At 44.0% G+C, this 27,121-nt stretch overlaps 1 long non-coding RNA gene across 1 annotated transcript in view; it reads right to left on the bottom strand.

Annotated features, from left to right (window-relative positions):
* Nucleotides 1-15,738, bottom strand: part of LOC146350957 (uncharacterized) — a 70,938-nt gene extending 55,200 nt beyond the window's left edge. Inside the window, exon 1 of the long non-coding RNA XR_014789458.1 lies at nt 15,247-15,738. This is a non-coding gene — a long non-coding RNA (uncharacterized LOC146350957). The remainder of the gene's footprint in view (nt 1-15,246) is intronic.
* Nucleotides 15,739-27,121: the final 11,383 nt, after the last annotated feature.

Here is a 27,121-nt window from a genome sequence, read left to right as displayed (position 1 = left end):
ATGGTAGTAAGGAACAGTAGACAACAATAAATATGATGAAATTCAGTTGGTAGAAACAGTAACTACCACTGAAGCAAGTAATACCACTGGCTACTTTGGGAGAGCATACAACAATGCTGGGTGAAAGTCAGTTTTAAGATTTGTCCCTGCCTATCTATGGAGTGATTTATCCACATCCTTCTTCATGGTATTGAAGTATACCATTGAACCATGGTATTGGCAACATCCTTCTTGAACAGTACTGATAGGATTTTACTAGTCTTGAGAACTGCAGTTCACTTCTCAAGGTTTGAAAAGACTGGGTTGGATTAAAACTGGTTGTTCTGTGAATTGAAAGCACTCCTTCCATTCAGGGAGCAAAAACCAGCCCTAACATTTCTTTTGATATAATCTAAAGCAGCGGTGGTAAACTTGAGGCCATCCAGATGTTTTGGCCTACACAGTCCCATTATTCCTCACCATTGGCTATGCTGGCTAAGCCTAAGGCTGACAGGGATATAGGCCAAAACATCTGGAGGGCCACAAGTTGCCCATCCCTGACCTAATGTGTGTCATTGACCTTTCAAGCTACAGTGTCACATGGTTGATTCTGGATTCAGGATTCATAACATCCTGATTCCAATTCAGGATGTTATGCAGAATACTCACTAAAGCTGATTCCTTAGCAGTTAGCCGCTACAATGGTGTCCTCATTTTGTACCACTTTGAATGCTAAGATGTCTCTGGTTTGTATCCAGTGGTGTCTTTCTGCCAGCAGAACAGACACCAATGACAGAGAAAAATCCCCCCACCGTGCACCCCCCACAACTGCTCCAGATTTAGGGGATGTGCAGAGGGCTGCAGGACAGAGGAGGGGAAGAGAAACGTCCACTGCATAAGTGGAGGTCTGATGGGGTAATATTGTATTTAGCCAACTCTCCTAAAGAATCCCACAGTTTGTCATTTGGTGAAGTGTTGAGAAGTCTCTCCCAGAGATCCCTAACTTCTCACTACAGAACTACAGTTCCAAAGGAATCCTGGGAAGCTTAAACAGGTTAAGCCTGCAAGGTGGATATTTGCCCCTAGTTAAATTACTACTCTGGATTCACTACTTAGGCTGGGGTAGGTCACTATGTCAGCCTCCTTTCACCATCTGCAAAATAGGAGTGGAGACCTGTCTACAGGGCTTTGGTAAAGATAGAGAACAAAAATATTCTGCATAATTCAAACAAATGATTTATTTTCCCCCATCAGCATCTGACTGGTTTTAATACTTATATTTGAGGTGAAAACATACTTTTGATATTTGACTTTAGAAAGCAGGAAACCATAGTGAAGTGCAAAGAGCAAGCTGCAGAATTCTCCATTCAACATTAGACTTTGGGGAGAAAAGTAGTGGTTGCTGTTACAATAAGACTCCAGAATACGTAAAACTAAGAATTTACTCTAACTTCCTCTTCCCATAAACTACCAGCATGCCACATGTCATTTGGTTCCAAGACACTTCTCTGCAGCTCAGGAGAATTTTCATCTCTTTTATTTCCTGTACACACCATTTGAAAACTTTTTTTAAAAAATGCTTCTATACGAGTCACTTTGTATGTGTTAGCTGATCCAGTTGAAATATACACAATAATGAATTTGGCCCTAATATTTATACAACTGGAAAGTGGTGAAAAGTTCAAGCAATATCCAAGCATCTCTAAATATGGAAGTACCTGCCAAGCCTTTGACAGCAATATTGCAGCAATGTTTTACTGCAGCGTAAAATATTCAGCAGTAGAGGTAAAGAGGAATCTTAGGTGGATAAATGCTCACTATTATTAATTTACATAATTTCCTGTCTCTGTTTCTCTCCCCCCATGCCCATAAAGGTAGAGTAGGTTTCCTTCAGGACAAATAAAAATAAAAACATAAAGGGGGTAGGGGGAAATGTGCCATTTGTTTTATAATCCTGAGCAAGAAAAAAAAAACTAGTTCATCAGGTATGTGTATAGACTGTCCCAATTCAGGCAGCAATCCTCTACCTACTTTGTTGGGAGTAAGAGTCGTTGAAATCAATGGGACTTACTTCTGTGTAGAAATGTATAGGATTGCACTGTCAGAGACCTTCACCTGCATCTGTTTATTGACTATTTATTTATTTAGAAGATTAATATTTTTCCTTTTAAAACCTCAAGGTGGCTAACAACAATCAGTTAAAAACAAAGGGCAGTATCCAACATTGCAGTCCGCTTATGCTCTAGTGGTACATCAACAGTGTAAGTTGGTGCAATGGGCTCCCTCTTGGCATAGCACTTGAGACTGCTAACTCTAGTGGTACGTCAGTAATGTGAGTGGTTTGGCAGCATTGGATACTGCCCAAATAAAACCAAAATTATTAAATTACTAAAAAGCAGCAGAATACCAAAAATTACAACACAGCCATTGAGTGAGCAATCCTATGGCCACTAGACACTGTCTAGAGGGCCATGGGATGTTCTCTTTTCCAGGAACCAACCTCAGAGCCTGTGCTCCGAGGTCGGTTCCCAGAAAACTGACCTCCCCCCACGCCCGCACTGCCTCCGAGGCAGCACGGAGAAGCCCCGTCCTCCATGCTCAGAAGAGGAGCACAGAGCAACTGAAAAGGGGCGGGGCTGGGGGCGTTCCGGGGGGGGGAGAGCTGAGCTGCATGTACAACACATCCTATGTGTCGTACACACAGCCTCGTCTCCCAGTCTCCCCCCACACACTAGCAGAAAATAGCAGGGCAGGAGAGGCGCAGAGGGAATGATCCCAGCCATGCCTCTCCTGCCTTGCTTTGGATAGGCGGCCGCCTCCAAGTTCAGAGGCGGCTGCCTATATTGATAGGATTGCACCCTAAAAGAATTAGACATCTGGGGCAGCTACTTGCACATCACCAAAAAAGTGACAAAACAGAGGACAAAAGTGGACACCAGTTTGCATAACATCACAAATTTAGAAGTAATAACTATAATTTAAATAGAAACACAATATATCTCATCACAGCGGAGAAGACTGACTACATGACCTGTGTGCCTGCTCAGCCTGCTGTCTAGGTGCTAACTCTTGAAGAGCAATTTCAAGCCCCCTGAAGTTTCACGCTCTCTTGCTCTATGGTTCTTTGACTTTAAACCAAACTTGGACTAGACAGTCCTTCAAACTGAGGACACCTTCAAATACAGGACTGTCCTTGCCAGCTCTCCCAAACAGAGGACTATCCTCTGTAAAGTAGGACACCTTGCCACCCTATAAAAAAAACATCCTTCAGCAATATTCCTGTCTGCAGTTCAATGATGATGCCTCATCTTCTTCCTGGTTGGATACCTAGTTCCATTAATGGAACTTGGCAAGACTGGGGTAAGAGCGGGGGATGGTAATTCATTTCACCAAGAGCTGGCCTGACTATTAGGCAAAGTGAAGCGGTTGCCCCTGGCAACTGATTTGGAGTGTCATGCAAGGGCAACACATTGTTAATTATTAATTTGCTATTCTTGGACTTTTACTGCAGGGAAGGCAAGAGATGCTTCTGAGGTTTTCTGCCTCAGGTGCGCACAATATAACTTGATTGGACTTGGGAACAAATAACAATATGCAACTTGACGTGGGGGCAGTCACCATTTGCTGCTCCTTCTCAGGCAGGAAAATGTCTTGGGCCAGCCCTGATCTAACCTGCCAGTAGAAAACACGCCTTGCTTGCAAAAAGCTTAGCTCCTAGGGATGGCGGAGAATTTCTCCCCGAAACTTTGGGGGGCCGAGCGCCAACGTGTTCAGCCCCCCGAACAAGTTTCGGGGAGAAATCCTCCGAACCCCCCCCCCGCACCCCGCACCCCCCCCCCCGGGACGGGACTTACCTTCACCGAATGTCCCTCCCGGCGGCGGGTCCGGCCGGCGGTTCGGCAGCTGTTCGTGCGGGGCGGGAGCGGCAGCTGGTCTTTCAACCGGCTGCCGCCGCCGCCATTCCAACAAAAGAAAAAAAACAAACAAACGCCCCCGTGATAGGCTACGTGACGATTAACGTAGCCTATCACGGCTAGATTTGCAAAGTCAGCCGTGATAGGCTACGTAAATCGTCACGTAGCCTATCACGGGTGACTTTAAAAAAAAAAAAAGCGCGTACGGATAATGGCGGCCCCCATAGGGAGCTGCCATTCCCGTTCCTTATTTGGTCGCTGTAGTCTACGTAAAGATTTACGTAGACTACAGCGAAAATAAGGGCAATGCATAGCATTTTTTTTTTAAAGTCACCCGTGATAGGCTACGTGACGATTAACGTAGCCTATCACGGCTGACTTTGCAGATCTAGCCGTGATAGGCTACGTAAATCATCACGTAGCCTATCACGGGTGACTTTAAAAAAAAAAAAAAAAGCACGTATGGATAATGGCGGCCCCCATAGGGAGCTGCCATTCCTGTTCCTTATTTGGTCGCTGTAGTCTACGTAAAGATTTACGTAGACTACAGCGAAAATAAGGGCAACGCATAGCATTTTTTTTTTTAAGTCACTTTGCAGATCTAGCTGTGATAGGCTACGTTAATCATCACGTAGCCTATCACGGGGGTGTTTGTTGGTTTTTTTTAAAACTTTCGAGTTCGCGGCCGGGCGAGGCGGGAAGCCTCCTCCCCGGCCTGAATTTCGGCCGGGGCGAGGCGGGAAGCCTCCCCCCCCGGCCTGAACTTCGCGGAGGGAGCAGCGAAGCGCCTCCCCCCCACCACGAACAAGCTTCAGCGAAAGGTAAGGGACTTTCGTCCACCCCTATTAGCTCCTGGCATCTCCACTGAAAATAATCAGGTAGCAGCAGGTGATATGAACAACCTCTGTCTGAGACCCTAAGAAGCTGCTGCCACTCAGAGTAGACAATATTGGACTACATAAACAAGCAGCCTGATCTGCTATAAGGCCTCTTCCCATGCTCTTTGCCATCATCTAGGGCAACTGCAATACAAGGGTTCTTCTACACTGTATTTATTTATTTATTTATCTATCTATCTATCTATCTATCTAATTAATTAATTAATTTTCTCTCAAAGAGCCCAGAGTGGCTAACATCCTATATAAAACACAGCACACCTCATAAACATTAAAATTGTGACTCTAAATAATATATATAATATTATATAATAAATTCAGTACAACCATCAGCACAATCCATCAATCAAAAACAAATGGAATGTTTGACTATACCCCCCAAAAGCCATATAAGTGCACGTATAAATAGGTCTTCAACTGGCGCCTAAATGACAACAGCATGGGGAACAGATGAATCTCTACTGGAAGAGAGTTCCACAGCTGGGGTGTTGCCACCGGAAAGGCCCTGCCACTTGTGGTAGCCCCATGGGCCACATTCTGCAGGAGTACCACAAGTGAAACCTTCCCTCCTCTGGCTTGGTTGGAATTGGGATGGTTAGCACATGGCAGCCATGATGTAAATATTGGCTCTAAATATTTAATATTTCTAAATATTTATATGTCTTGACCGATAAATGTCCCAATGACATGGAGCATGCATTGTCCACACTGCATATACATCCATAGCAGAGTACATAGATAGTTGAGTTTAGTTGTTGTACCTGGAGCTTTGGCTATTTGTAGAGGTTTCCTTTTAAATTTGCATAAGCACTCCCTGTTAAAAAAAATATTTTCTCCCTCCCCCCACCCCTGTAAATTTTCTGAGTTACTACTTCACTTAGTGACCATTGTGAAATCTCTGTTGCCTTATGAAGCACTTTCATATCACATTCACACAGGAACCCTGAAGGCCAAATGAAACGTTCAGCTAATCATGCATAGTGGAGCTATGTGTGATAGTTTTTCTTACTCTCCTGCAAACATGGATGTCTCCAGTTTGGATCAGGACCATGGTGCTTCAGGATGGGAAGTTAAACCTTCCCCCCAACACATACTGTCAGGGTGGAAACTGAGCCCATAGAGTCCCAGAGCAGTTCTGATTCTGAGGAGGAACAGCAATCCGTGGGAGAGGAGCCCGCTCATCTCTCACAAGCACAGCAGCTGGCAGAGATTCCTCCTGCCAGCATTCCTGGGATAGATAGTGACCCTGGCAGTGAGAGAGCGCTGGAGGGGGGCTTGCTGGACGCTCGGCGCAGATGCAGGGAGCGACGACAGATGGAGGGCACGGAAAGGAGGCATAGCGCTCGTTTGGAGTGCAAACAACAGCCACATCCCAAGGACCCAAGGAAAGAGGGAGGATCTCTCCCTAGCCCATAAGTTCAGGGTCTTCCTGTGATTCTCCTTCAAACGGGGACCAACTGCCTTACCTGGAGCTTAGGCTACTCAGCTATCTTTCCCCAGTGCTGTTCCTTGCTTTGGCGCTAGCAACTAGTATTCTGAAAGAGTCATAAAGTAGTAAAGGAATAAAGTCTTGGAAAGAATTCCTCGTTGTCTGTGTCCTGAGTTGACTATTGGTGGGGACTGCAAGAGGCAGTTAGGGTGCTCCTGACACATACACACACCTGTTTCCCCCCTCCATCCAAAAGTCCATCCCCTTGTGTGTGTGTGGGGGGGGGGGTGTTAAAAGAAAGAAAAGTCTCAATTGTAGAGACTTTATATTATATTTATATTTATATAAAATATAAATATATAAATATATAAAAGATCTCTCTTCCGATGATATTAGCTTTAGAACAGGTCAGGATGCCATCTAGGCAGAGGCTTTCTGTCAATGTTGTTTAAATATATCTCTACAGAATGCATGTATTTATGTGTATCCTGTGATCATAGACGGACCTCGCTTAGAATGACTTAGAATACCTTGAATTTATTAGAGAGACTTGGACCCATGTGAGTATTGGGCCCTATGGGAGGTTTGGAGAAGCTTGAAAATTCTTTTTCTGCCAGGGCCAGACAGAAGAGGATGCCAAGAACCTTTCAGTATTTATTATACATGTCACCGTGGTGGTGTAATTTCTTTCTTTAATTGGGGTGGGGTGAGGAGTCTGGGAGAGGGGGAAAATGGTTGAGCTCAATATAAAAATAGCTCTTCTCTTCCTCTCAATCTCTCTCTCCCTTTTTGTCTTCCCCCTCTACCTTCCCAGCCTCTTTAAATGATTTGTCCCTTGAATTTGCTGCAGCTGGCATTGGATATGCACAATCTCAGAACTTCATGATGGAACAGAGGGGGAAATAAAGAGAAAGGGGAGAGGGGGCAGACAGCATGCCTACCAGGTGGTATTCACAGCTATAATCTTCTCCACATGTGAACATGTGTTCACAGTTGTAAAGAGATGCTGAGTAATTGCACATGTAAGACATCTTCTCTTTAACATCCCCAGCATGTTCAAAGGCTCCCCCACCCTGCATAAAAACGCCCCCACTGATAATGGCCTTGTGGTCTTTTATTTGTCCTTAACTGAGTGCTGCTTCTCACTAGAAATGTAATCAGCAGCACTTGTGCCGTCTTGTTTCCCCAAGTGTTGGAGCTCCTGAAAAACATTGCTTGTAACCCATTTTCTGTTGCCTGAGATGGCATTTGGAGCTTCTGACTCCAAAGAATGAGGAAAGGCAAACCTATCAACTCCGTCCTTGGGACTGCAGGCTATCATTAGGAAAGCTGATTGATTTCCCTCCCATGATTAGCTCATAGTTAATATTTAATAGTGCTTAACTATTTCTCAAAAAAGTGGGAGGGGGCTCAAGTATGCCTCTGAACACATATCTCTTCTCCCAAATCCCCTAAGTGTATGGGCAGATTTTTTCTTGTTGCTCACTAGTAAGCGAACAGCACTCTTTATGTCCCCAGGGGGCACAGCAGCATAGGAAGCCGCCTATATGGTAGCTCAGTATGATTCTCATCAGCTCTCTAGTCCAGGGGCCATTTTCACACACACCAGACTCTCATGGGCCACGCTCCTGCCACTGCTGCCACACAGTGGCAAAAAAATACACCCAGTGCTTTGCCACTGAAATTTGGTGGCAAACTGCAATGGAGTGGTAAATAGGTCAAATTCAGCTTGAGAACAAGCCCTAGTAGCTATGAAGTAGTAAAAAGGTAAAACTCCACTTGAGAACAGGCTAAGGGGTTCATCACACAGAGCTTTTATCCTGCTATTGAGATGGCTCTGTCGTGGGATCTTTAGATAACACCTCCAGGGTGTCTCCTGCCATTTCCCCCAACCTATCCTGTGTTTTCCCCAAACGCAAAAAATGTAGTATTTTTCCCAGCCCACAAAACAGGAACACCGTGACTGCCACGTGAAATTCTCCCATAGCAGAAGAAAACGCTCTGTCGGCCTGCTGGGGGCCTTTGTTTTCGGTTGCTGGGGGCACGGTCAGGATGATGAAGGCATTGAGGATGGAGCAGGGTTGCAGGGAAGGAGGCCCAAGCAGATTTGACAGGCACGAGGGCAAGAATCACCTGCCGATTGCATCTCCTGCCTCTGCATTTCTCAGTTGGAGGGAGAAGAGGGTAGAATGCCTCCCTGCAATGAAGCGAGACACATCTGATCCCCCACTCCACCAAGCTCAGAAGCAACGTCCTCTGTTGTTTCAGAGCACCCCATTAAGTTCAATGGGGCTTACTCCCAAGTAAGTGTGCCGAGAGTTGCAGGCTTACAGGGTGATCTTATGTCTACTCAGAAGTAAGTCTCCCTGAATTCAATGCGACTTACTCCTAAGCATGCCCAGGATTGCAGACTTATACCATGGTATTATCTCTACTCAGAAGAAGGTCAGAGGTTTCCCGGGAGCTGTGAGAAAATACAGCAGAAGTTGAGCTAAGAAAACTCCCCCCCCCCCGCTCCTTTGCACACATGACAGGGAGGGAGGCGCTCCCTCAGTTCAAACCACTTGTGTGCCGTGTAAAGAAACTGAAAGCAGGAAGCTCTGGAAAGGATGTGGGTTTTTGCAGGTTTTTTGCTTAAGGTAGAAACACCCTAAATCTAATAGATGAAAGAAACTAATTATAGATTTTAAGGCCTTTCTAAAGAGATCTCTCCAACAGTTTTATAGCTTCCCCAATCAGGGGGGACATCTTGATCTGCTAGTAATTGTATTTGTTTCTCTGGTGTGTTATCTTGTTTGGTGGTTTGAGTTTGTTTTACGTTTATGATTGTTTTTATATTGTTATAAATATAAACAATATTGTTTAATATTGTTTAAATATAAACAATATTGGTCAAGTAGGCCTTGGAGGTCTACTTGACCAAAAGGTAGGTGGAAATACTTCTAAATAAAACAAAATGAAGCATAGGCACCAAGTGATATTTCATTTTAAGGATTTCTGAGGTAATCATTTAATTGTTTTCACTCTAGGTAAGACCTCCTCTGCGTCTTCGATACAATGTCTTGAGTTATGCAGCCCAGCATGTCAAAACGAAACTGTATATGAACATCTGTTGACCTTTTTTATTTCCTGCAATTTCTTCAGCCTGTTTCTGATGTCTTTAAGTTTTAAAGAATCACTCCTTAATGGATGTTACTTTATCGGACCAAATAATTTCAGAGTGACATTGGGGGAGGGCTGGATGTGCTTTCAATTAAGGTAATTGATTTGGGGGGCTACTGAAGTCCAGTTCCTTGACCTTTGAGCATAAGTTTTTGTCTCTCCCTGCCTGGCAATGGTTTTTCCATTTTTTCCAGGAGCATTCCTCACCAACAGAGCTGCCCATCTGCCAATAAAATCAATAATGAAATATGCTAAAATGTCACTATCTGAATAATTTGTTTTTAAAAAACCAAAAAAACCCCACACACCTTGTATTTTTGTTCTTGAAAACAGGATACAAAACAATGGGAGGCACAAATTTCATAAATGAGAAGTTCACAACATAGGTGTTTTTTTTTTCTGTTAATGCTGTTAACTTTGTGCTTTTCCTCGATTTAAATTTCTTAGCACAGCTCTCTAGGGAGGTTGCTTTTCTGCTTGTATGACTATAGAGGGCAGCATTGATGAGCTGTCAGAATTCATTTGCTTTGCTAACAACAATTTCAGGGGATAATCAAATTAAGAGTCCAGCATCTCTTTATTTATTGCAAACTCAAAAAGGCCACAAAGGCAAAACTAAATCTTTGAACCTAGCATGGATGAAGTCCATAGTGTGCCAATTAAAGAACAAACGGTTATCAAAATGTACATTTTGATTTTGAAATCTCTGACTTTTCATAGCTGAGCAGAAACCAATTTTGTGTCATTTTAGAAAAGGAATGAATAGTAAGAGCAATTAGGTTTCATTTTTAATTATGGAAAGGCTCCAGAATAAAGGAATATATGATGTGCCCCGAGGCTGCCTGCATATTTTACTCTCAGGTTACCTCTAATTTAGCGATTGAAATGCAGGAAAGGAACTCTCTCATAGAGGACCATATCGAGTCTATCTCAGTCCATCATTCACTTGGCTCTGCTCCACAGAACAAGAAGTGCTTTTCATTCAGGTGTGTTTATAATGGGCAAACCTGACCAGATGTTAAGGCTTCTTTGTATTTTAAAGTGAGGGTATATGAAGCTGTATTAGTTGGCTGGGAAGGGATACCTCTTTTATGTCTCTCTCTCTCTCTCTCTCTCAGTCGTAACTCTCCCTTCTTTAGCAACTTTCTACACCGACCAGCCTGGACCTGGAGTGAAATAGTTCAGTATGAAACAATGATGCTACCTGAGAGAATATGGGTGCTTCCAAGTGAAGGATCCAGAGGAAGCGCTCTGCTTGCAGAATCTCAGTCTGCCTGACTTGGGGGGGGGGAACCCTCCCCCACACACACCACAGCTCACCCCATCCAGCAGGGTCTCCTCACTCTCTGGAAGTCCATTTCTGCCAGCGCGGTTGATCTAGTGTAAATCTGGATCCAACCTGGAGCTTTTATCATGCAATTATTGTACCTCATCCGTGGAATTTTACATAGGGGTGTGTATGTGTGTGTGTCCAGATGATGTTGTTTTCCACTTGTAACCCTTTCACGTTTCCCAACTGCTTCTTCCATCTTTTTCTTTCTTTCCATGAAATATTAAAGGGGAAACTGTGGAGTAGCTACACAATGCCTTTGATTGCTGGTGGGGTCTGTGGTGCAAGCTGGGATCTCATCTGTTGATATGGAGTATTTAGCAAAATCTATTCATATGACTTGTTGGTTTCTTGTTATTTATTTTCTAACAAAGCAATCCACAATCCTGTGCACTTCTACTAGAAAGTACATCCCAGGGAGTCTAATGGGACTTATGCCTGGGTATGTGTATGTATAGGATTGCAGCCTTAGGGCACAATCCTGTCAGGATAGTCAACTGCCTCCAAATTTGGAGGTGGAGCAGGGACGTGTTCTTCTCCACGCTCCAGGTGGAGCAGGGACGTGTTCTTCTCCACGCTCCAACCGCCCTGCATTTGTGGCTAGACAGCCAATTTGGGCTGTCTAGCTGGGGACCTCAGAGCAAGCGGGGGAGGCCACACGGTGCATAAGAAGCATCATAACAATGCTTCTGTGGTCTCCCCTCCCCACCCCCAGGAATGCCCCCTTTTCAACTGCTCCATGCTGCAGTTATGAGCATGGAGATGGGGAAGAAACATGCTGCCAAGAGGTGGCGGGGGGGGGGTGTTGAGAGCGCGGGTTCCAAGCTTGGTTCCCAGAACTGAAAAACCCTATGGCCATCTAGACACTCTCTAGCAGCCATAGAATTTCTCTCCCCGAGTATTTATCAACCATCCTTCAAGATATGTTCACAAACCAGCCAATGTACATTCACAAACAATGTCAAACTATAGAAATTAATAATCATTTCTGGGACTATGTGTGTATGTATTTTTATTCGTACCCAGTCTTTCTACCAAAAGAAAAAAAAATGGCATTCAAAGTGGATAAATAAAATGGTGACTGCCCAGAGTAGCTGCTGAAGTCAACTTCTCTGCCACTGCCAGAGATAGATAAGGCTCTGTACTCCTGAAGTTGTGATGGATGTATACCAGGGATGTTGAACCTCTTTCAGCCCAAGGGTTCAGACCAAGGGTTGTTGCTGGTTTTATTCCTGGCTTTTATTGTTGTTTTGTTGTTTTTATGTTTTTATCACTTTTAATATTTTAACTGTTTTTATGTATTGCTGTAAGCCGCCTTGGGAAGGCTTCTGCCCTGAAAGGCGGACAATAAATATTTTAAATAAATAAAGGGTTGAATTCAATTTCAGAGAAGTTCTTGCAGGCTGTGTTCTAGTGGTGGGCGCGATCAAAGACAAAACAGGGCAGGGTGAGAGGCAAATGGGGCAGGGTCAAGATGATGATGATGATGATGATGGCCCACGGGCTGGAAGTTCTGCACTCCTGATGTATACGAATGGGACAATGGATTACACACTACCCATTTATAACCCACTGCATTTATTTTGGGACAAATGAAAATTTAACTAAATTGGCTCCACACAGTCCAAGTTTTCATTTCTTCCAAAATGAATGGACCTGCCAAAAGAAATCACAGCTTTCCTGTTTGCCATTCACAAATGTTGGCTGAGGTTCTGCTTCCACCAAATTTGAGATTGCTGTGTGCATCGGCCCTTCCTTCAAATTTTCCCTGATGCCTGCTTAGAGCCCCCCTAGTGTGACCAGAGTCCTCTGAATGAGGGCACCCTGTTATCACTTGTAGGCCAAGTGCCAATGCACTGCTAGCTTGATCCTGAGGACAACCATGGCACTTGCTGCCCAGTACTTATTTTCTGAGCCAATACTGCCACAGCTCAAGCTTGCCCAAACACTACGTCCCAAGCCCTTGGCCCAAATCCCAGATGGGTGGCAGCTGGTTGTGGTTACTCCTGCTTGAGACAGGACATCAACATGTGGTCAAAAGAGATCATTTTATATTCCTCTCAGTCTGGGATAAGCCCTGATGAATCTGGCCGGCGATGCAGCCCTGCTGTTTGGTACTACTTTGATAATATCAAGACCCAGCCAGCAATTTGCATAGGGAGGCAATCCTCCCTGTCCTTTCTCAGTCTTTCTCCATGGGATTGCAGTAACATCTGTGATCAGGGGTTGGCAGGAGCAATGGCCAAGTGGCTGAAGGATGTCCTAAAACAAATCTTACCCCAAACCCTACAGCTGTCAGTGGCTCTAAATGAAAGCCTTCCTTTCAAAGCTGCCCATTTTGTTTTTAAGACGAGGGTTCCTGTGTTTTCTGAATTCCTGTCACGGTATGACCCTAACGGTGCATACGCAGTTCACATCGTTCACACATACCATACCCAGCAGTATGCTTTCCCTTTCCATTGAAGAGAGAGCCTCCCGGTATTTAGATTAATTTCAATAGCAACAAGGCTAATATATTCCAGTGCTTAAACAGATATAAAACTGCAGCCAGAGTTTCTGAGCTGGTTAAGGTGAAACATCAGCATTTCTACACCTACTTTTTTTATGTCTTCCAGATGGCAATAATAAAAATCTGTGACAAGTCTTAGCAAAACAGAATCAGTCTTTTTGACATTCATAAAGGTTGTAGTGTAGAGTGTGTGTGTGTACGTGTGTGTGTGTGTGTGTGTGTACATGCAAACACACATGCATACTTCAAGAGTAACAAAGGAAAACTGTGAATGAAGAGAGGCCTAAGAAGCTCACAACCCGGGTAGACGTTGCCACATCAGCTGTAGCTCTAAAATTACAAAAGGGTAGCATATAGTTCATGATTTGATATAGATGGCTATGTAGATATTTCATACCATCTCAGATTCAGTTATTTTCAGTGGAGTTACTAATTACATCTAAATCCCAAAGTTACTTTTTACGAAGATAATTTTTCCTCTGTCAACCTATACATGAGTCATGGCTTAATTTAAGCCAAACTTCTCCCCGAAAAGTTTGGCCTTGTTTCATTGTCAGAGCTTAGCCCTGTGATATAGAAAGGAATAGGAAAGAGCCTGCCTTTGAACATGTCCAGAGTGCCTTTCTTTGCAGCACCAAGTGATTATTTCTCTGTGTGAATGAGGCACCATCCCTCATAGGGATGGATGAATCTTGAAAGGTTGTCACAGAGAGGAAGGCCAGGATCTCTTCTCGATCATCCCAGACTGCAGGACACGGAATAATGGGCTCAAGTCAAAAAAACCTTCCTGACTGTCAGAGCAATATGACAATGGAACCAATTATCAGGGGGGGGGGCTCTCCCACACTGGAGGCATTCAAGACGAGGCTGGACAGCCATCTGTCAGGGATGCTCCGACTTGGATTCCTGCATTGAGGAGGGGGTTGGACTCAATGGTCTATCTATTTATCTATCTATCTATCTATCTATCTATCTATCTATCTATTGCATTTATATCCTGCCTTTTTTCCTCTTGCAAGGAACCCAAGCCGGCTTACATTATCCTCCTCGTCTCCATTTTAACCTTACAACAACAACCCTATGAGGTCGGTTGGGCTGAGAGTGTGTGACTGGCCCAAAGTCACCCAGTGAGCTTCCATGGCCGAGTGGGGACTAGAACCCGGATCTCCCAGCTCCCAGTCCAACACTCTTGCCACTACACCACACTGGCTCTCTCATAGGCCCCTTCCAACCCTACTATTCTATTCTACTCTACTCTACTCTACTCTACTCTACTCTATTCTATTCTAATGAATCCGTAACATTCAATTCTGCTCAGTTTCTCATTTTTCCAGTATTGAGTTTCTTCCATCTGATTTCCACATATGTTTACTATTTTTTTCCCTTAAGGGTACTTTCAGATGAGGCTTTTATAGCACCCTCACTCTGCCTCATTTGCAGAGTTTTACAGGGGCTCCAGACATCAACCTCATCTTCCACTCATAACCCTTCCCCTTCCCTGTGTTTTCCTGCAGCTTCTTCCATCTTTTTTCTTACTGCAAAAAACCCATTAAGGGGGAAAAAAAGATGGAATTGCTGCACAATGCTTTGGGACTGATACTGCTAGGAGCCCTCCATCTGGAAGAATCCTAAGTGCCCACATGAAAATGTGTATTTTTGTATGCATGTCCCAAAATGTATACACATTTTCCAAGCAGTTTCCCCTAATATAATGGATTTTGTGCACATATTTCCCCAATATACACATTTTGTGTGCACTTTTTAATAAATTAATTAATTAATTAATTAATACTTATATAACAATATAATAAACTCTCTAAGTGGTTTACATATAACAATATTAAAACCACAGCATTAAAATGCACCGTTAAAAATCACAGCTAAAAACACACTATTAAAAACCATTTCAGTTACAATAACAATAAAAGCAATACAAAAACAATAGAATGAAGCAGCATCATGATTAATTACAAGCCAGAGAAAGCCTGCTAAAACAAGTGTGCTTTCAGGAAGTGTTTAAAACATACCACATTTTCTGCCTCCTGAACCGGATGGGGGAGGGTATTCCAGAGGGTGGGCACCACTCCCGAGAAGCCCACTTTCAAGATGTTACATGGTGCCACTTTATAGGTGGCAGAATGACCAACAACAAGGCCCCCTCTGAAGATCTTAAAGGTTGGCTGGGTATATACAGGGGTCCCAAGTTGTTTAGGGCTTTGTATGCCCAGCCAACCACATAACCTTGAACATGGCTTGGTAGCTAATAGGCAGCCAGTGCAGTTCTTTTAACCCAGGTGTAATGTAACCGTGGCTGGGTGTCCCACTGAGCACCCCAGCTGCTGCATTCTGCACCAGCTGCAGCTTCCAAACCAGGCACACAGGCAGCCCCACATTGAGTGCATCACAGTCGTGAGCTTACCAGTGCATGAACCACAGTGGCAAGGCTATCCCTATCTAGGAAGAGACAAAGTTGGTAATGGGCTGTCTGGTCAACTGAGGTTGCCTGGATCTCCAGGGGCAGAAGTGGATCCAAAGTACAGACCTGTTTATTCAGAGGGAGTGCAACCCAACAGGTCAACAACCCAATCCACAGCAGAACTGGGAACCGAACCACCCACCCAAAATAATATGGCCTCTGTCTTATCAGGATTCAGTTTCAATTTGTTGGCCCACTTCCAGTGCATGACTTCATCCAGGCACCAGTTCAGAATGTATACAGCCTCTCCTGCCTCAGATAGATTACACAGAAATAGAGCTGGGTATGCCATCAGCATATTTATGGCGCCTTGCCCCAAATCTCTCTCTTTCTCTCTCTCTCTCTCTCTCTCACACACACACACACACACACACACACATTTTTGTGTGAATTTTTTATTTGTAAAATAAACTGCATTCCAAAAGTCTGAATTTCACCATATAACTGCATTTCGGCTTGTGAAATGTGAATTTGGTGAGATCGCATTAAAATGCAAACCCAACACATTTCTCACCCATCCCTAACCACGGATAGAAATTTCAGATTCTTTCAAATGGAGATGACTTTTCAATGGAGCCCATTTATACATTCAACTAGCCATCACAACATGATGAATAATCAAATAGTGAAAAATCAAATGATGCTCATGATGGTATGAACCAAGAGTATGCATCCACAACTGACATCTAAACAGGATGCCATAGAGGCATAGTTGCTCCAGTAGGAGAGTCCTATTTGTTGTTGTTTATTCGGTCAGTCGCTTCCAACTCTTCGTGACTTCATGGACCAGCCCACACCAGAGCTTCCTGTCAGCCGTCGCCACCCCCAGCTCCCCTAAGGTCGAGTCCGTCACCTCCAGAATATCATCCATCCATCTTGCCCTTGGTCAGCCCCTCTTCCTTTTGCCTTCCACTTTCCCTAGCATCAGCATCTTCTCCAGGGTATCCCTGGCCATTATGTGGCCAAAGTACGTCAGTTTTGCCTTTAATATCATTCCCTCAAGTGAGCAGTCTGGCTTTATTTCCTGGAGTATGGACTGGTTTGATCTTCTTGCAGTTCAAGGCACTCTCAGAATTTTCCTCCAACACCACAGTTCAAAAGCATCGATCTTCCTTCGCTCAGCCTTCCTTATGGTCCAGCTCTCGCAGCCATAGGTTACTACGGGGAATACCATTGCTTGAACTATGCGGACCTTTGTTGTCAGTGATGTCTCTGCTCTTCACTATTTTATCAAGATTTGTCATTGCTGTCCTCCCAAGAAGTAAACTTCTTCTGATTTCCTGGCTGCAGTCAGCATCTGCAGTAATCTTTGCACCTAGAAAGACAAAGTCTGTCACTGCCACCACGTTTTCTCCCTCTGTTTGCCAGTTATCAATCAAGCTGGTTGCCATAATCTTGGTTTTTTTGAGGTTTAACTGCAACCCAGCTTTTGCACTTTCTTCTTTCACCTTCGTCATGAGGTTCCTCAGCTCCTCCTCGCTTTCAGCCATCAAAGTGGTATCATCTGCATATCTGAGATTGTTAATGTTTCTTCCAGCAATTTTAACTCCAGCCTTGGCTTCATCAAGCCCAGCACGTCGCATGATGTGTTCTGCATACAGGTTGAATAGGTAGGGTGAGAGTATACAACCCTGCCATACTCCTTTCCCAATCTTAAACCAGTCCGTTGTTCCATGGTCTGTTCTTACCGTTGCTACTTGGTCGTTATACAGATTCCTCAGGAGGCAGACAAGATGACTTGGTATCCCCATACCACCAAGAACTTGCCACAGTTTGTTATGATCCACATAGTCAAAGGATTTAGAATAGTCAATAAAACAGAAATAGATGTTTTTCTGAAACTCCCTGGCTTTCTCCATTATCCAGCGGATATTGGCAATTTGGTCTCTAGTTTCTCTGCCTTTTCTAAACCCAGCTTGTACATCTGGCAATTCTCATTCCATGAATTGCTGGAGACTACCTTGCAAGATCTTGAGCATTACCTTACTGGCATGTGAAATAAGTGCCAGTGTTCGATAGTTTGAACATTCTTTGGTGCTTCCCTTTTTTGGTATGGGGATATAAGTTGATTTTTTCCAATCTTGTAGCCATTCTTGTGTTTTCCAAATTTGCTGGCATATGGCATGCATCACCTTGACAGCATCATCTTGCAAGATTTTAAACAGTTCAGCTGGGATACCGTCATCTCCTGCTGCCTTATTATTAGCAGTGCTTCTTAAGGCCCATTCAACCTCACTCTTCAGGATGTCTGGCTCTAGCTCACTGACCACACCGTCAAATCTATCCTCGATATTATTATCCTTCCTATACAGATCTTCCGTATATTCTTGCCACCTTTTCTTGATCTCTTCTGCTTCTGTTAGGTCCTTGCCATCTTTGTTTTGGATCATACCCATTTTTGCCTGGAATTTACCTCCAATGTTTCTAATTTTCTGGAAGAAGTCTCTTGTCCTTCCTATTCTATTATCTTCTTCCGCTTCCGCGCATTGCTTGTTTAAAAATAATTCCTTATCTCTTCTGGCTAACCTCTGGAATTTGCATTGAATTGGGCATATCTCCCCCTATCACTGTTTCCTTTTGCTTTCCTTCTTTCTCGGGCTGCTTCCAGTGTCTCAGCAGACAGCCATCTTGCCTTCTTGGTTTTCGTTTTCTTTGGGATGTTTTTTGTTGCCGCCTCCTGAACAATATTGCGAACTTCTGTCCATAGTTCTTCCGGGACCCTATCTACTAAATCTAGTCCCTTAAATCTATTCTTCACCTCCACTGCATATTCATTAGGAATATTAGTGAGCTCATATCTACCTGATCTGTGGGTCTTCCCTATTCTCTTTAGTCTGATTCTAAATTGTGCAATAAGTTCATGATCTGAACTACAATCAGCTGCAGGTCTTGTTTTTACCAACTGCATAGATGTCCGCCACCTTTGGCTACAAAGGATGTAGTCAATCTGATTTCGGTGTCGACCATCTGGTGAAGTGAAGAAAAGAAGAAAAGAAGAAAAGGTGGAAGACAACAGAAGAAGCCAATGTGGCTTCACAAAAAGCTTAGGGATGACCTGAAAACAAAAAAGGACACATATAGGAAGTGGAAAGAAGGCCAAGTAACAAAGGAAGAGTACAGGCAGGTAGCACAGAATTGCAGGGATGGCGTCAGGAAGGCTAAAGCGGAGAACGAGGTGAGGTTAGCGAGGGATGCTAAAAACAACAAAAAGGCTTTCTTCAGCTACGTGCATAGTAAAAGGCAGAGGAAAGAAATGGTGGTTCAGCTATTAAATAAGGATGGCAAAATGATAACAGATGACAAAGAAAAGGCAGAGGTGCTCAATTCCTACTTTGGCTCAGTCTTCTCCCAAAAGAGGGTCTATGACCCCCCTGGCAAAGGCGAAGTACAGGCTGAAGGGGCAGGATTGCAGCTTGAGATCGACAGGCATATGGTCAAGGAACACCTCATTACTTTGAATGAGTTCAAATCTCCAGGGCCAGATGAACTGCATCCTAGAGTAATAAAGGAACTGGCAGAAGAGCTCTCAGAACCGCTGTCTATTCTCTTTGAGAAATCATGGAGGACCGGGGAAGTGCCAGATGACTGGAGGAGGGCTAACGTTGTCCCTATCTTCAAAAAGGGTAAAAAGGAGGAACCTGGGAACTACAGACCAGTCAGTCTGACATCAATCCCTGGGAAAATTCTGGAGCAGATCATAAAGCAATCCATCTGGAAGCACCTTGACAACAATGCAGTGATTACTCGAAGCCAACATGGATTTGTCAAAAACAAGTCCTGCCAGACAAATCTGATCTCATTTTTTGATCAAGTCACCTCCCTTGTGGACCGTGGGAATGCTGTAGACATCATATACCTCGACTTCAGCAAAGCTTTCGACAAAGTGCCCCATGATATCCTGATGAGCAAACTAGCTCGAAGTGGGCTAGATGAAACAACGATCATGTGGATCCACAGTTGGCTACAGAATCGGACTCAAAGAGTGCTTATCAATGGGACCTTCTCAAGCTGGGGAGAGGTAACGAGTGGGGTACCGCAGGGCTCAGTCCTGGGCCCAGTGCTCTTCAATATTTTTATTAATGACTTGGAGGAGGAGGTGCAGGGAATGCTGATCAAATTTGCAGATGACACAAAATTGGGAGGGATAGCTAATACTTTGGAAGACAGAAACAAAATTCAAAGTGATCTGGATAGACTGGAGTGCTGGGCAGAAAACAACAGAATGGCATTTAATAGGGACAAATGCCAAGTTCTGCACCTAGGAAAAAGAAACCAAATGCACAGTTACAAGATGGGGGATACGTGGCTCAACCACACTACGAGCGAGAAGGATCTTGGAATTGTCGTCGATCACAAGCTGAATATGAGCCAACAATGTGATGTGGCTGCAAAAAAGGCAAATGCTATTTTGGGCTGCATTCATAGAAGCATCGCTTCCAAATCCCGGGAAGTACTAGTTCCCCTCTACTCAGCACTGGTTAGGCCTCATCTGGAGTACTGTGTCCAGTTCTGGGCACCACACTTTAAGAAGGATGCAGACAAGCTGGAGAGGGTTCAAAGGAGGGCAACAAAGATGATCAGGGGACTGGAAACAAAGCCCTATGAAGAGAGACTGAAAGAACTGGGCATGTTTAGCCTTGAGAAGAGAAGACTGAGGGGAGATATGATAGCGCTCTTCAAGTACTTGAAAGGTTGTCACAGAGAAGAAGGCCAGGATCTCTTCTTGATTATCCCAGAGTGCAGGACACGGAATAATGGGCTCAAGTTACAGGAAGCCAGATTCCGACTGAACATCAGGAAAAACTTCCTGAGTGTCAGAGCAATACGGCAATGGAACCAATTACCTGGGGAGGTGGTGGGCTCTCCCACACTGGAGGCCTTCAAGACGAGGCTGGACAGCCATTTGTCAGGGATGCTCTGACTTGGATTCCTGCATTGAGCAGGGGGTTGGACTCGATGGCCTTGTAGGCCCCTTCCAACCCTACTATTCTATGATTCTATGATTCTATGAAGTCCATGTATAAAGTCGTCTCTTAGGTTGTTGGAAGAGAGTGTTTGTTATGCACAGTGAGTTGTCTTGGCAAAATTCTATCAGCCTATGTCCTGCTTCATTTTGTTCTCCCAGACCATGCATGCCTGTAATTCCAGGTGTCATCTGACTACCCACCTTAGCATTCCAGTCTCCTGTAATGAAAATAACATCTTTTTTTGGCATACTATGATACTATCCAGTAGGTGCTGCAGATCCTCATAGAACTGATCTACTTCTGCTTCTTCAGCATCTGTGGTTGGGGGCGTATATTTGGATCACTGTGATGTTAAATGGCTTACCCTGAATTCGAATTGAGATCATTCTGTCATTTTTTTTATTGTATCCAAGCACTGCTTTAGCCACTTTATTATTAATTATGAAGGCTACTCCATTTCTTCTGTGGTCCTCTTGTCCACAGTAGTAGATCTGGTGGTCATTTGATGTGAAGTGGCCCATTCCAGTCCATTTCAGTTCACTGACACCCAAAATGTCTATATTTAATCTTGACATCTCCCCAATAACCACATCCAATTTGCCCTGGCTCATAGATCTTACCAAGTTCCTATGGCGTGTTGATCTTTAGAACATCGGATTCGTCGTTCACCACCAGCACCATCGGCTGCTAGCCATCCTTTCGGCTTTGAGCTAGCTGCATCATCACGTCTGGGGCTAGTTGAACTTATCCTCTGTTCCTCCCCAGTAGCATTTTGACCATCTTCCGACCTGGGAGTCTCATCTTCCGATGGTATACCATATCTCTGGTTGTACTGATCCATTTAGTTTCCATGGCAAGAATACTGGGGTGGGTTGCCGTTTCCTTCCCCAGGGATCGTATTTAGTCTGATCTCTCTGCCATGACCTTCCCGTCTTGGGTGTCCCTTCACGGTTTAGCTCATGACGTCATTGAGGTGCTCAAGCTCCAGCACCACGACAAGGTAACCATCTCCTTTGCTGAAGGGAGAGTCCTATAGTACAGCCCATTTTAAATATTAAGGCTTAAATCCAATCAGTGGAGGCTGATGACTCCAATTTTGGTGGGGTTTCAGTTGGAGCCAGCCAGAACTCTAAAGGAGCTATCCAAGATGCTTAATCTGTTTTGGGGACATGTTCAGCACCTTCAATAGCTTCTTTAGAGTTCTGGATGGTTCTGATTGAAGCCCAGAATGGATTCAGAGCCCCACCACAATCAGACCCACCAGCCTCCACTGAATCTGATGTCATGTGAGCTGACATTCGCCCATGCAAGAAGACTTCCCCTTTCCCTCCTTCACCCTGCAGTCCCTCAATTGGGGGGCGGGTTTGAGGGGAAACCTGTTCCACCAGCAGTTTCTGGCCATTGCCAGATGTGCCATTGCCAGATGACCACCATTGCATCCAACCTTAAGCACTTAAATAACTGCAGGGGAAGGGCGACATTTAGACAATATACACTTATGAGGGATGCCACCCAGGTAAAGGCATCTTATTCTTAGCCAATTAATTATATGAGTTTTCAATTCATTAGTTGATTAATTAATCAATTAAATCTGAATAACTTTGCACATGAGAAAAATTGTTCCAAAGAAAAAAGCAGGTTTTGTTTTTAGATTGTTATAGAAGAGGCATTCTCCATTCTCTCCCATATAGAAGGTAATGTGCCTTTTAAAGCACAATCCTACGCATGTTTACTCAGAAGTAATCCCCACTGTGAGCCTTAAGATTGCTCTTGCAACCTCTAGGTTTTATTGTATTAACAATAATTCAAATTTTTAAAACAACAATTCCTGACCAACTAATTGGGGACATCTTTTTAGTTATTAAAATATTTTATTGATTAATATAACCCATTAATTGGGTGAACATTGTAGTTATGCTTATGTAAAACAGCATTTACGATAGGAAAAAAATAACACATCCAACCTCTAATTTAGGAGTATGGGAGATTTTTCTTTAAGATCTGATAATATATTCTGCTCCTCCATGGTTCTCTCTTATTTGTGTGGCCATTAATTGCAGCACTTTTTTTTTTACCCTTTAAACAAGTGTAAAATGTATAATGAGATTAATAGCTGGAATAATGAATATTCTGGCAAAGCACAAAAATAGGAATGAGGAAAAAAAGAAGAGCAAGATCTGAAAAGTTAATGATCCATTAAAGTGAATACTGGCTCTGTGTAGATCCTGCATTGTTCATTATTGCATAATAAATTTAATTGACAGTGATGGATTCTGCCAAGAAAGGAGCTCATCAAATAAGCAAGAAAGCCTTCTGTTTAATTCACCGGGCAGACACTTGGGAGTTGAAAGATAACTGAATTACATTATTGATATTAATCCCTCTGAGGGTATGCCTCGACTACAGAAATGTCTTCTGCTATTTTATAGAGTGAGGAAACATGTGTTATTCTTCAAAATGTAATAATGGACAAGTAAGCTATCTTGCTATGATGCTTTCATTTTTGAGGGGAAAATATAGTTGCTGTAGATGAGGTCACACCTCAATGGAAGTACACCACTTCTGTGTTGCTGACGCTCCTATTTGCCAGAAACCCCCCTTGTCCTAGGCATGCTGGGAATCTCATATACTAGAAGGTATTGTCTTATAGCTCAATAAGCCTCAAAATATGACTTGAGAATAATATCCTGACAAATTATTTTCAGGTAGCCGGCTCAAGTCGACTCAGCCCTCCATCCTTCCGAGGTCAGTAAAATGAGTACCCAGCTTGCTGGGGGAAAGGTAGTCACGACTGGGGAAGGCAACGGCAACCCACCCCGCTATAGTCTGCCAGGAAAACGCCGAGGTAAACGGCATCCCTCTAGGGGTCAGTAATGACTCGGTGCTTGCACAAGAGGAACCTCTCCTTTCCTTTTACTTTCTGCAGGAAATGGTGGAAATGAAAATGTGACCTTTCCTGCATGACATCATCCAAGCCTTAGATTTCTGTGATTCTGTTCTTAGCAGGTTCATTCCTTCATTTAGGCCGCAACCCTATTCGGATAGGCAGCCACCTCTGAACTCGCCTATCCAATGCAGGGCAGGAGAAGCATGGACAGGATCATTCCCTCCAAGCTCCTCCTACCCTGCATTTTCGGCTAGACAGCCCATTGTGGCTGTCTAGCCATGGGAGGGCGGAGTGGGGGAGGAGGCTGCCATATGACACATTGGATGTGTCGTACAGGCATTTCCACCCTCCCCACCCCAGAACGCCCCCCGGAATGCACTTTTCGGCTGCTCCACACTCCTCTTGTGAGCATGGAGCATGGGGTTGTTCCATGCTGCCTTGGAGGCAGCGCGGAAGTCGGGGGAGGTCGGTTCCTGGAAAACCAGATATCATATGGCCATCTAGCCGCTATCTAGCAGCCATAGGATTGCTCCCTCCGTAAATGTTTATTAAGACTCTTCCCACTTTACCCTTAAAGGTGGCCTAAAAGTACAAATAAATAAATAAATTGTATACCTGCTTTTCCCACCCAAAGAAAGGAGTCACTCAAAGCAGATAAAAAAACATAAACAGTTTATTTATAAACAGTTTATCCTCCCTGTGCGGAGGAACCAACTTGGTCCTATACATCAGCCAGAGAGGGAAGTGCTGCAGGGAGTTCGCTCAACCCCTCGCTGCTAGAAGCAACACACAGCTCCAACTGACAGTTCCCTGGGTCTGAGACTCTGGCCTCCTCCATCAGCCAGGGAACCAGGGGCCCCTAGGAGGCTGCACTCCCTGGCTGTCTCCCAGAAAGAGCATGATGGGGGAGACTAACCTAGCCCAATACATCAGTCAGCTTTCTTTGCTTTCTTAATTCTTTCCCCTCCTTCTCCTCCTTCCCCCCAATCCCTTTTCCTTTTGTGTCATGTTTTTTAGACTGTAAGCCTAAGGGCAGAGACCATCTCCAGGAGCCTTTTTCGGCTGAAGAGTGGGGTAAAAAAGCTCTAAATAAATAAATAATAAAAAAAAACAATCGCCAATCATTAAAATGTATTTACAACAAGCAAAAACATAAACCCCAAACCTCCAAAACTAACCATCGGTCAATGAAATCAGTCAATAGCTGAGTCAAATGCTTGTTCAAAAATAACTCGGTAAAATCCAACATAGGTCCTACTTGGAGCAGACCTATTGAAATCAATGGGATTTAAGTTAGTCATGACTAACCGACGTCCCATCATTTCAGTGGGTCTACTCCAAGAAGGGCTTATGTTGGAGTTTATGTTGGAATGTCTTCACTTGCCAGTAAAACACAGATAAAGAGAAAGATGATTTAGGGCCCCAAAGAGACATTACTTTAAACCCATATTTAGCAGCTATGTCTTTTTTTGTTGTTGTTACTATAAAGTAGGCACAGGAGGCCCAATCTGGATCAGGACCCTAGCATGGGGGTGGGGGTGCTTTCATGATCTGGATTGGGGTGGGGGCTGCACCTACTCTAGAGTAAAAATGTGGGAGAACACCACTGCTACATTCAGATTTAAAGTAATTTCTGATAAGGATGCATGGATTTTGTTAAATCTGTGCCACATTTCACGGATTCTTGGGCATCTTTTGTTTAATCATCCGCTTATTGATGGAATCTGATTTCCCTCAATTTCCCAAACTTGCGTTCGCACTGGAAAATGCACACTTGCACAAATCACCCCATCCCCAATCCACATTTTCACACTTTAGCCTATGGGGGAAATGTGCATTTTGGGTCGGTGTTTTTGTTGTTTTGTATTTTTCATATCGTTGTACGGCTAAATTTGTGTACAATTCCAGAAAATAAAAGAACTGGGCTGCAAGTCCACAGAATCTGCTGAACTCAGGAAAAGCCGGGCTGTTTTGGAATCCGCACACCAGAGTCACATGAATTCTGAACTCGTCTGAATATGATGCGGATTTCTCCGACATCCCTAATGTCTGATTTGCCCTTAACCTCTTGGATCTCGGAGTTCCTCATATGGGGCACTGCCACTGCACATTGACACCAACTGTACCCCTGAAGTCAATGGCCCCTGCAAGAGGGGTGCAGCAACTGATCTTAAAGGCGGGGAAGGTTCGCTTGGGAGGAGGGGCCCTCCGATCTGTCAGATCACTCATTCAGTGTCTCCACTGGGATCAGCTCTTCCCCAGTCTGTACCTCAGGGTTCTGTTTGTGGTCCCCTGCTATTCTCTCCCTCTCTTCCTCATCCCCCTTGGGTGACTTCATCAAATCCTATGAATTTTAATAGGGTGCTTATGACGCCCTGTTCTGGCTTTCAATCCCAGACTCTCCTCCTCCAACCAGTCTTGCATTCTCTCCTGCCTGTCTGATATATCCACTTGAAAGTCTCATCACCATCTCAAACACAACATGTCTAACACTGAGCTGCTTATCTTTCCTTTACAAGCCTTCCTCTCCTCAGTCATTCCCCATATCAGTTGGCAATATCAACATTCACCCTGTTGGCCAGGCATGGAGCCTTTATCTTTGATTCATTCCATCCTCCTCTCTGCTGTCTGTGTACAATCTGTTGCTCAAGTTTCCCCCCCCCCATACTTTTCCCGCACAACACTGCAAAAATCTACCCATTTCTCTCCATCTTCTTGGCTAAAACTTTGGTTCATGCTCTGATCATCACCCATCTTCACTACTACAACCCTCTTCTCTGTGGCCTTTGTTTCTCACAACTCAGTCCTCTCAGCACTACCTCAAACCTTCAGACCTGTAAGATCCATCCTCAAATCCTTTCACCCGCTTTCCATTCTTTATATCCAACACAAACTCTTTATCCTTAGTTTTAAAGCTCTTCAGTGGCTTGCCCCACTCTATCTTCAGCCTCTCGTTTCTCCTTATCCTCCTTACTCATCTTCACTTCTCTTACTCTACTACTCTCACCCACCTGAAGATCTCCTGTTCTGTGTATTGCTTTGCTCACCCTCTTTGCCCTCTGTGCATGAAACTTGATTCCTGCCCCCCTCTCCCTTCAAATCCTTCCCCCAAACCTACTTTTTAAAAAGATATTTGGGTTCATTCTTTAATACCCACTCCCAACTGGAACCTGCCTTCAAATATGTGAAATGGAATTAGCCCCCTTTTATCCCTTACTTTCTTTGTTGCTCCCTCTCTCCATTGTTCATCCATTATCTATTTTCAACAGCACTCTTTAGGAACCTGTCTATTTTTCTCCCTCAGCCACTTTAAGGCACCATGTAGTACACTGATGCTGCTGTACAAATAATAACAGCAACAGCCTTTATGGCACAACAATTCCTGTTTTCTGTGGTCTATATTATAATTGGTAGGTGATTGGTTCTCAACTGATGAATTACATCTTCAGCTGTGTCATGACAGCTAATATGAGTCACATCAGAAGGATCACAATCATCTTTTGGGGAGAGGGAGAGAGGGAGAGAAGGAAGGAAGGAAGGAAGGAAGGAAGGAGCATATATAGTTCCTTATA

Source organism: Heloderma suspectum, chromosome 3 (genome assembly GCF_057233095.1).
Source record: "Heloderma suspectum isolate Gila_16-S chromosome 3, 16-S_ref, whole genome shotgun sequence".
Classification (NCBI taxonomy): Eukaryota; Metazoa; Chordata; class Lepidosauria; order Squamata; family Helodermatidae; genus Heloderma; species Heloderma suspectum.
The sequence above is the reverse complement of the archived record's forward strand: the minus strand, read 5'-3'. Positions and strand labels throughout refer to the sequence as shown.